The following is an 11,901-nucleotide window of genomic DNA, read 5'->3' on the forward strand; positions in this document are numbered from 1 at the left end:
TAGCGTCGGTGTCTCAAGAAGTGATAATAGCACCAAGAAAGGAATTCATTGTTCAAGAAGCAGTTGCTCATGGAACGAATCTATTTGGGAGGTGTTATACTCCCGAAGAATTGGCCCAAGGAGCACTAAGGAAAGAAGGAAACCAAAGAAGGCTCATTACCGAAGGCGAGGCAGAAGACTTCTGGCGCCGGATGCAGCACAAAGAATACTCTACTGTGGAACATCTCAAGAAAACACCAACTCAAATATCTGTACTAGAATTATCGGTGAGCTCATCTCAACACCGTCTATCTTTAATGAAAGTGTTAGACAAAGCCTATGTCCCCGCAGGCACAAATAGTGAAAATCTTGTCGAGATGGTCGTACATGTCATGGGAGAACATCAAATCTCTTTCACTAGTGAAAAGCTGCCTAGGGAAGGACCAACACACAAGAAGGCGCTACATGTCACCGTGATGTGCCGAAACAAAGTGGTAACCCGAGTTTTAATCTATAACAGAGCTGGTCTCAACATTTGCCCTGAATCCACTCTCAACCAATTGGGTTATGATCTCAGGAAGATTCGCCAAATCCCTACAAATGTAAGAGCATTTGATGAAGCTCAATGTGATCCCATTGGGGAAGTCGACCTTTGCGTCCAAATGGGGCCCGCTAAGTTCACCACTGAATTCTATGTCATGGAGATAGCTGCTAACTACAACTTATTGTTGGGAAGAGCATGGATTCACAAGGCAGGAGCCATACCGTCCTCACTTCATCAGGATATAAAGTTCGTATGGGATGGCTATGACGTCTTAATTCACGGAGAAGGTAGTATTAACAGTTACCTAAACAACTCGGTGTCGGTCATCGAAGAGACCCTAAAGGGAACAGATCTCCACGTGGTGAAACTAGTATGGGCTGCCCATAGAGAAGATTCAACACAAGTACCTCTGCCTGCAGTCTACAAAATGATTGCCTCAACTATGCTTCAGAACGGGTTTGAACCCAGGCAAAGTCTAGGAAGGGATCAACATGGAATCACAAAGCCCATCCCTATTCCTCAAGACGTTTTTTTGCTTCGGTTTGGGGTATGTTCCCAATGATGATGAGATCTCCGAAGCCAATAGAAGGAAGAAAGACCTTGCAGAGCTGCGCAAGATAATTCCAAATCTGTACCAGTCATTCCCAGTGTGAATGCCCATGCCGGATGATGGAAGCATAGAAGAAGGGTTAGGGATGCTATTTCAGGAGAAAAACTGCCTAGTGGTGTTGGAAGAATGCGCTGAAGCGCCAACCATCCGTGATGCAGATACAGGCGATCAATTATCCAATTTCACCTGTACCTTGCTCTTAGCTCTTCGGCAGAGAAATGATGAATTTATGCTTTAAAACCGGCAAGAATCGGTCGAGGCTCGATTACTCACCGTTTGCACTTTTAATTACCTCATAATGTTTTCAAAAATTGAAATGACTCAATGTTGATCCGACTCAGGACCACAATCTGTATTTCTTTTCAGTTGATGTTATTGAAGCCTCAAAATATGAAAAAAAATTGTTTTATATACTTTTGCATATGTTTTATACTAACCATGCTTTGCCTTGCTTTTTCAGTAACAAAAATAATAAAATAACCTTAAATTTCATGACATGTCGCAAAACGAATGAGCCAAGTAACACAGACGAGGAGCAATACGAAGAGTACGACAAGGAAATAATGTTGCTTGAGGGCCTGGTAGAAGAAATAGAACAATTTCAGTATGAGCAAAAGCCTATCCTAGGTGAAACATAAGCAATCAATCTAAGAGATGAGGAAATAATCAGAGAAACTAGGATAAGTGCTCATTTGGGAGCGCCTCAAAGGAAGAGCTAATAAACCTGCAAAGAGAATATGTGGATATTTTTGCATGGTCATATGCTGACATGCCTGGTTTAAGCACTAGCATAGTGGCCAATAGACCACCCATCAATATGGGTTTTGCCCCGGTTAAACAGAAAACCAGGAAATTCAAGCTAGATCTTTGTATCCGCATCAATGACGAAGTGAAAAAACAAATGAATTTCGGACGGGTGGAAGCAACTTCATATCCGACATGGTTGGCCAACATAGTGCTAGTACCTAAGAAAGACAGAAAGAGCCGAATCTGCGTAGACTATCGCGATCTCAACCGGGCTAGTCCCAAGGACAACTTCCCACTCTAAAACATCCACATACTCATTGATAATTGCACAAGATACGAGTTACAATCATTGGGGGGTTGCTTCGCATGATATCATCAAATCTTGATAAGTGAAAAAGATGCGGAAAAGACAGGCTTCATCACCCCATGGGAAGTATACCACTACAGAGTAATACCATTCGGCCTTAAGAACACCGATGCCACTTAAATGAAGGCTATGACCACTATCTTTCACGACACGATCCACAAGGAAAATGAAGTATACGTGGACGCTGTCATCATCAAGTCAATAGAAAGCTCAGAGCATACCACGCATTTGCAGAAGTTCTTTTACAAACTCCAAAAATTAAACTTGAAGTTAAACCTAGCCAAAAGTCCGTTTGGAGTACCTGTCGGAAAACTGTTAGGATTCATAGTCAGCCGGAGGGCCATAGAGCTAGACCCATCAAAGATCAAAGCTATCAAAGAGCTGCCACCTCCAAAGACTAAGAAAGAGGTCATGATATTCCTTAGAATTTTAAATTACATTGGACGGTTCATAGCCCAATCCACCATCACTGTGGAGCCAATACTCAAGTTGGTAAATAAAGACGCACCGATAAAATGAACTGAAGAGTATCAAAAAGCATTCAACCCCATCAAGAAATACTTGTCCAATCCACCGTGTCACACCCTAATATTGATAGGGCATGCTGGGCACCCGACCCTTATTTAGGGCCGAGCGAACCCGCTGACTCTTATTACACACATAATCTCTTTGGACTCTTAAATCAAATAAAAATGAAATACATAGTAAATGCTTTCAGAAACATTATTTTTGTCGTTCTCAAGTCAAGTAAAATATGTAATCATATGGAATTTGTAGCATAACGCAAAATGGTACATCGGCCTGCAGAGCCGCTTACAAGACTGACGACCCACATACGTGACTCTGTCTGCAAAGTCTCTAACATCAATCAGGAATCATAACATATATACTCTGACTCGGCAACACTCCGGAAGGAAATGGAGCTCGCCAATCCCGCTGGAACATCTTCTACCAATGCCTTCTACTCATCTGTGTGTACCTGCGTGGCATGAAACGCAGTCCCCGAAGAAAGGGGGTCAGTACGGAATATGTACTGAGCATGTAAGGCATGAAATACAGTAAAGAGGATCATAACTAAAATAGAAATTGGCCAGAAACAAGTATGACTTTTAAAAACATCAAAACACTTGCCTTATGAAATGAAAATCGTGCATATCATTATCGTATACCGTACCCGGCCCATTATGGGACTCGGTGGATAAAATCATGCATGAGAACATCATATATCATATCATCATGTATATATATCGTACCCGACCCTCTAGTGAGGGACTCGGTGAATGAAGTCATCATGTGCCCTCCTGGCCGCCATCTCCGTATCATCATATCATCATGTCATCATATACACATATATATATATATCGTACCCGGCCCTCTAGTGAGGGACTCGGTGAACAATGCAGTGAAACTGAGCACGATAACATACCCGGCCCGGGACTCGATGAAAGATGTATTGAGGCATGCACGAGCAGAGTAGTGAGAAACTATATGCACATAAATCAATTTTTATGACTCGATAGGTGAGTACACTAATCGACACTTGAAGGATCATAAACACGTTTCGAGTCAATCCGAGTTAGCATCAGAAAGTTATGGATGTTATTCGTTATAGAAACCTTTATGAACATATCAAAGCGATCCGAGACCTCTTATGAAAGTTAGGGACATTAATCCTTATAGAACATTTTTTAGGAACAGGAACACTTTATGCTTTGCTCGTTATTCAATCATACAATAAGCTTAACTATACTAAGCATGCTCATGTCAAGAAGTGAATAAGAATCGTAAACAAGCTCGGAATTAAAGAATAGAGTTACCCCATGATGCGTGTCATACCTTACTTAACTCTAGGACATGCCAAAATAAAGAAAGGTAAGACTTACATACCTTGTCCACTTCCTAAGCTAATCCGAACTTAAGTCTCGGCTTTTCCAAAATCTACAACAACGTCAAAAGATAGCAAACATTAGCTATAGCTTTTTAGGGATCCGATTCCAAGCTAGTATTCACCTACAGAAATTTGGGCAGCATTTCCCCTGTAAATTCCACCAACCCCGAGAATTCAACTCAGCCAAATCATCAACAACAATACCAACAACCACATTAACAACTTCAACAATTAATTCAAAATGCATTCTAACGTTAGCAACCCTTTCTACATAATTCGACGGCATTTCATTTATAATCAATTCAACCACATATAATCAAGCCAACATTAATACTTACACATTTAAGCATTAGCCCGAGAGCTTCAAAACAATACTCAAGAACACTTCAACAATCCGTGCAACGCTCAAAATGGCCCAACCAATATACAACACCACCCGAAACTTCCCAACTCCATAAGAACAACAACAACACATTCTTTTCTTCCAAATTCATGAACTACACCAACAATCTACACATTAGCAACTTCATTCTCTTAATTACAAGTAACCATATTAAAATCACATTAACTCCTACAACAACCCACAAACAATTACAAGGCCAACTTGAACCATTAAACCTTCATTTGCATCATAGAATCCACAACAACAACAACTAAAATACTAAGTAAAATTAATTCATCCCTTCTACACAACACCAACACCTACACGGCTACAACACAACACACATTATTTCATAAATTACATTCATTTCTACACACTACAACATGTACAAATCACCCATAACACATGTAAAAGAAGATTAAACCTTACCTTCCCACTTGACTTCTTAGCTTGGCTAGGGTTGTAAGTTACAAAGAGATGAGTGGTTTGTTTGCTCCAACAACTACTCCACGTTAATAAGGACCCTCCAATTGGTTGAATTGCTAGAAGAAAATAATTTTTGATCAATATTTCTCAAGTTTCTTGTTCGGCTATACCATGGCCGAATGGCTTTTTTTTTTTTTTTCTCTTCAAGTTTTCTTATGTTGTAAAGAAAATGAAATATCTAGATGATTCTCTCTTCTTCATATGTATATATAAACACTCCTACAAATATGAGAGGAACACATGCCCCCACTCATGGCTTGAGTCAATTGGCCAAGCCATGGGTGGGACCCATACCAAGCCACACGGCCAAGGTGGCTTTCAAGACCATTTTGTTTCCTTTTGTTTTTCCCTTTTTACCCCTAGCCTTTCCTCAATATTTCCATGAACCACCTTGTGAAGTTCGCTTTTTACCCCTAGCCTTCCTTAATATTTCCATACCAATAATATCCCTAAATAACTTATGTGTTAAACAAGATCAAAAATATAGCCTTACCCTTAACTTACCGCGATTATCTTGAAATATCTGAATGTACAAAATACGGGATATAACATCCTCCCCCCCTTTAGAACATTCTTCCTCGAATGTTAAACTGGTCTTGTGGGGTCTTATAACACTTCGAGGAGATCTCTTTTATAGTTATCACAAACAGTTCACTCATCAATCCACATATCTGCTTTAGAAGTTTAGATTACCTGTAGGCATAGGAAATAAATAGGGATACTTCTTCATCTCTTCTTCATCTTTCCAAGTCATCTTCTCCCTGTTATTGTTCCGCCACAATACCTTAACGGAAGCCACCTCTTCGGTACGCAATTTTCTCACCTGACGATCCAGTGTGGCTATAGGCTACTTCTCGTAGGATAGTTCCTCTGTTGCCTGAATATCATTTAGGGGAAACACTCTGGAAGGATCCCCAATCCCTCTTAAAATGCTCCATTGTCATATATATGTTCTTATGCTCAGGTAATATAGTCTTCATTCCCAATCCTTGTATAATTCTGCTCTCCCTTGAGCTCATACTAAGCCGTCCACAGTTTTGATAACGCGAAATTTTCCAGGGTGTAACATCCTTCTTTAACTCTTTCATTGCTTCTATTCAGTTTCTTCCACTTCTTTGTCCTCATGCACATGGTCGGAAATTAACTAGCACCTCGCTCTCGTTTTGCCTACAATGTTGTAGTCTTGCCTACCATGCTATAAATATTCATCGACCTTTAAGTATTCTCCTTTTTTCTCGCTCCTTGTTTCCTTGCTAGTGGGCAATTACCTTGCTCATATCCGGCATACTCTTTGTGTTTACCTCTTCGGTACCATCTTGGGTTATCCTTTTTATCTTACATTCTAAATATTTATCCAATCATGACTTTGTCGCTAATGAGCATAATGGTTATGTTCCTTTTCAAGGTCAATTGTCAATATCCAAAAATGTTTATACGTAATGTTTCTTCGCCATTTGTTATCCTTCGCAGTCCAGTTACACTCATGGCAACTTATGATCCGAGTTCAATTAATTTCTCAGCTCGCAACATCTTGGAGCTCTTGCTGCAACTCTTTCCTTACTTCCTTCCCCTCGTATCTTTCGAGACCAGTGTACTTGTCTTTGATTTCTTATATTGGCGATCGTTTCGTCAATCGTTATTCCTTGTTGGCCCTCCGGTGTGGACTTCTTACAATCATAATTTGGCATAGCTTCACGTTGATGGTTCATATAATTCCATAGTGTATACTCTCATGTTCAGTATAATTAATGGTCCATGAACTATTTTCTTAATATCTGGTGAACTCTTTTATTTCCATTTATAGGAGCAGCGTTCCGTCTTTCCTTCAAATTTTTTTTCCAAACTACCAATCGTTGGTACTTTCATTATAATATTCGTTGTTATCCGAAATATCCCTTGAATTTCGTCATCCTCTCCATTACCCTTTGTGAACTTAGCTTGTAGCCTTTTCTTGGTCTCTTTATTACCCTTTTGAACACATCGCTGCATACTTAGGTACCGCACAATTTTACTCGATACAGGGGATTCAACCCATGGTCTAGAAATATCGTAGCTCACGTCGGCATGGGACATTCTCTTAAGGTGTCTTCCATACTTTCCCCTCATGTCTGCCTCATGGTATACTCATTATCAATTCGTTTTTACTTTTTTCAGGTATCTTCCTGATGTGCCGATATGTTTGAACTCTGGCCCCGAGCTAATAAATTTTCCTCTTTTGGAGCTTGAAAATGTTGTGATTCCTTTTAAGCCTAATATAATATGTTCTCCCCCCTTATTAAGGAGATTCTTATACGCCAATAGTCTTCGAGTAATCATCGTCTTCGATAATTATCTACCGCTCTTCACAACCTCCTCAAGGTTGAGGTTCTGTCATCGTATGGTCTGCCTTATTTATCCTTTTTGGTAGTCACACTCTTTTGTTCAATTGGAATACTCATAAGGGTATCAAATTCCGATGCCTTCCTTTTCGTCTTTCCATACCTCTGTCTTTTGCGACTAGCGGTGTCCTGGACTCACAAGTTCGTGGGGACGTCAAGATTCACTATGTCCTTTTTGAAGTCTTCGATTATACCTTACTCCTCGTTCTTTTATTCCCGACTTTGCTTATAACATATCTAGAATCCTTCTTATCCTGAGTTCTCCTTCAATTTATGTTTATCTCATCATTTTGTCAACATTTCCATACCTTTACATCCACTATTAGTCCTTCCGCCCATTTAGCTCACTTACTCGTAATTCTTCTTAACTACGCGTTTGTGTTGCAGCTGTGCATCCATGCTTTTCGAGCATACTGCTACTTTTGCTCTTTGGCACAGAATTCTTACCGTTTACACTCTCTCTGTCCTCGTTGATCGAACCTTTACTTCTATCCTTGTCAATCGAACCTTTATCTAACTGTCAAGTAAAAGAAAAACAAGTCATGTTGTCTTACTCATGCTCATCATCATATCATATATGCATAATGTATAAACTGCCCGTCCATATCTGATCGGTGTGATAACCATAACATGAGCCTGCGTCCAGGCCTCCCACGTCCGGGGTACCATCTCATGCCGCCCACTAGTGGTGTCTGCCCATGCCATTTGGCCATGGTGTATCGTATAGCTGCCCGCCTTAGGGGTGACTGCCCGACCAACTAGGCGCGGTGTTATATCATCATCGTACATGCTCATCATAATATGCTTATCGTAACATACTTATCACGATACATGCATAAGGCTTATGAACAACTTTGCTTTATCGGGGTGACGTAAGGTCGTGATCCCCCGATTTCATTATGGAGCAATTATCGACATCATGCCTAACCTTGAAAGAACTAACATATAAGGTGAGAGTGAGCAATAAATAACATCATGCCATTTTAAGATCATCGTATCATATATCTTGTCTTACATTACCATTCATGGATATAGGCTTTTAGCTTTCCGGAATATAGGGACTCATGAAGAGGAGGAAAATTATGCTATGAGATTCATGCCATTAGAAAGAAGGGACTAGCCTCACATACCTTTGACGTTTAACTAAGCTATCGTTCGCTTGTTCTCCTTTGATATCGCGTTTCTACCTTCAAAAGAGAATTCGCCTTTACATTAGTTAATCAACCATAAGAATGCCCTACCACTTCTAGAGAAAATTGGGCAGCACTTCCTTTGTTTCTATTACTTTTCCCGTATTCTATATCAACTCTCAAACGCTCACAATAACATACACAATATGGAAATCAACAATCATCATTTCCCTCTAATTTCTCCACATTTTATACTTATAACTCATTATCGCGTTTTCTCGTATATATCACTTATTTCATGGTATAAATTTCATTTAGAACGTATTCATAATCACAACATATTAACATTCATGATTCAATTTAACTACCATCTAGCCATGGCACTATTCACTCATTTATGACCCATTTGCTATGCTTTTCTACCATTCAGGTATCCTAACCTTCCAACACCTTAAACAACATGGTATAGGCATGAAACTTACCTTAGATGATGGTTGAACAAGTCTTGGGTGTAGTTTCTCCTCTAGCACCAAAACCCTACTTCACCTCTTTTGGTTTTCTTTGAGGAAGATGAACTTGAGCTAGGTTTCACACTCTTGTTTTCATGAATTTGGTGTTGTTGTTCTTTGATTTCCCTTGATTTTCTTGTGGATGAGTTTTAGAGAAGGTTCTAGAGGTCTCTTGACTTTTGGAGTGAATGATGAAATAAAAATGGAATGAAAAGGGTCCCCTATATTTAAACACAAAAGCTGGCCGAGCCACTTTATACGGACCAACATACGGTCTGTATAATTTTTACTGACCGTATGTTGGGACCGTATATTTGGTCCAGTGAACCTTGTTGTTCTGGACTGGATCTATGGACTGGACATACGGTCTGTGAATATTATACGGCCAGTATGTCTGGTCGTATGTTGTTCAGTTCTCCGGAACTTGTTTCGTCGACTCGTTTGATCTCCGATCCTTATGGAACCTTCTTGGCACTTGTTTAACACCTCAATACCAATCTAAGGAACATTATCACTCGTCTCCGAGACATCATTATGCCATCATTAACTCGTGGCTCGAAATTCTTATCTGATACACAATATATAGCTTGCTTTCCTTAACAACTTTCTTTCCGTGCCTCATATGTTTTTGAGTTCTCGTTTAGGGTCATCTAATACTCTTTCTTACTCGTCAAAATATCATATTCGTCATACCCTTCTTTGGCCTGTTTGCTATACGCTAACGGGGAAATTCCCAAGGTGTAACATAAATGAATGGAGTTATGGAGGTAGGTAATAAGAATATCAAGAGGATATTAAGGAAAATGATGGAAAACTACAAGTGTTAACATGAACAGTTTCCTTACGCATTGCTTTGATACCGAACAACAACTCGAACTTCAACAAGAGCAACTCCATATTTTCTTGTCTATGGTACCGAGGCAGTCATACCTGCTGAGGTAGAAATACCATCACTATGGATCATTCAAGAAGCAGAGTTGGACAATGTAGAATGGGCAAGAAGCCGATACGAGCAACAAGCTCTAACCGACGAAAAAATGATGATTGTCATGTGTCGCGGTCAATTATACCAACAAAGAATGGAATGTGCCTTCAACAAGCGAGTAAGAGATCGACTTTTCCAAATAGGACAAATGATACTCAAGCGAGTGTTTCCGCACCAACACTAGTATAAAGGGAAATTTTCACCCAACTGGCAAGGCCCATACGTGTTCCGCAAGGTACTCTCCGGAGGAGCGGTGCTATAGTATAAATAGACGACGAAGAGTGGCCCAAAGCGATCAACTCAGATGCAATTAAGCGGCACTACGCGTGAAGACACGTTTTTTTTAGTTTGTAATCATTATCTATTTGCTTGTAATCGTTTTGTAATAGATAGAAAAAACCAAATGATTTCCTTGTAATATGAACTACGCAATGACCTAACTTCCACACAGTGGGATACGTAGGCAGTCTATTTGGGAACCAGTCGCATTATTAGTAAACACAAGAATTCAATCACTTTTATTCCGAACTACGTTCGACCAGATTCCTCCTGTGACAGGATACGTAGATGCTCTTTAGAGCTCGGTCGTACCAAACAAAAAACCCAAGAACCCCTAGGAAGCTACAAAGATAAGACTTGGAGAAGAACTTGAAATTGGCATAAGAGTTAACCACACATACCCAACTGGGGAAGAATTTTTGAGAAACAAGTCCGACCCGAGAATTAGCCGATCCAGAACCTCAAACTGGGGCATACATGTTGCGAAGATCTCAAAATTTCATCCCTCAGCAATTCAGCTTGTGAGATAGCCAACTGAAAACCCTACACTGGGGCAAAAATTTTCAGACCTTCTCAAAATTTCGTCCATCAAGAATCAGCACGAGACTTCGCCAAAGCGATATTTAGACCGAGGCAGAATTTTTAAGAGAGTCTAAACAATTCCACATGAGAGAGTTGAAGGTTCAACCAGCGAACACAACAAAGGGCGAAAGAGTCCTGATTTAAATGCACATGTCATGACAAACAATTTAAACTATTTTCAAACTTACATTTTTTTACAAAAAAAAGTTTGAAAAACTTATGATCAACAATTAAAAAATATTTACTTTATGATAAATTAATCTTTCAAATTACCGAACCCAAGAGGATCTGGCCTAAGAAAACAAACAAGCCGGCGAAACCATGACGCAACAAAGAACAACAATGTGGATCAACCTTATACAAACCTAACATTCTTTGAATGCAGGTCTCTAGTGTCGTCAGGAGCACAACCATTTATTACTAACTTTATTTGTTCATAATAGGAAAAAGCAGCTTTTAGAGGAAGATTCGGACCACAAACAAAGCCAAGGGAGCTACGAAAGGTAAGGAGGCCAAAAAGGGAAAACATCTAGCCAAAAGGGTTATAAAGGGATAAAATTCCACGAAGGCAAACATCTAGCCAAAAGGGCTTTAAAGGATAAGAAATGCCAAAAGGGCAAATATATAGCCAAAAAGGGCTACAAAGGACAAAATGCCACAAGGAAAAATATCTAGCAAAAAGGGCCACAAAGGACAAAATGCCACAAGGGAAAATATCTAGCCAAAAGGGCTATAAAGGATAAAATGCCACAAGGGTGAGCAGTCTAGCCAAAAGGGTCATAAAAGAACAAAACTGCACATCTGACCAAGAGGGTCATAGCCGATACGAAGGACGAAAGAAAGATGATTTAGCCGAGGTGGCCATATTTATCATTTGCATGCCGAGAGGGTCATTCATATCAAACTACCAAGAGGGCCATTCATACAAACTGCCGAAAGGGCCATTCATACAAACTGTCGAGAGGGCCCTTCATACAAACTGCTCACAGGGCCATACTGCCAAAAGAACCATTAATATCAACTGCCAAGAGAGCC

Source organism: Lycium barbarum, chromosome 9 (genome assembly GCF_019175385.1).
Source record: "Lycium barbarum isolate Lr01 chromosome 9, ASM1917538v2, whole genome shotgun sequence".
Classification (NCBI taxonomy): domain Eukaryota; kingdom Viridiplantae; phylum Streptophyta; class Magnoliopsida; order Solanales; family Solanaceae; genus Lycium; species Lycium barbarum.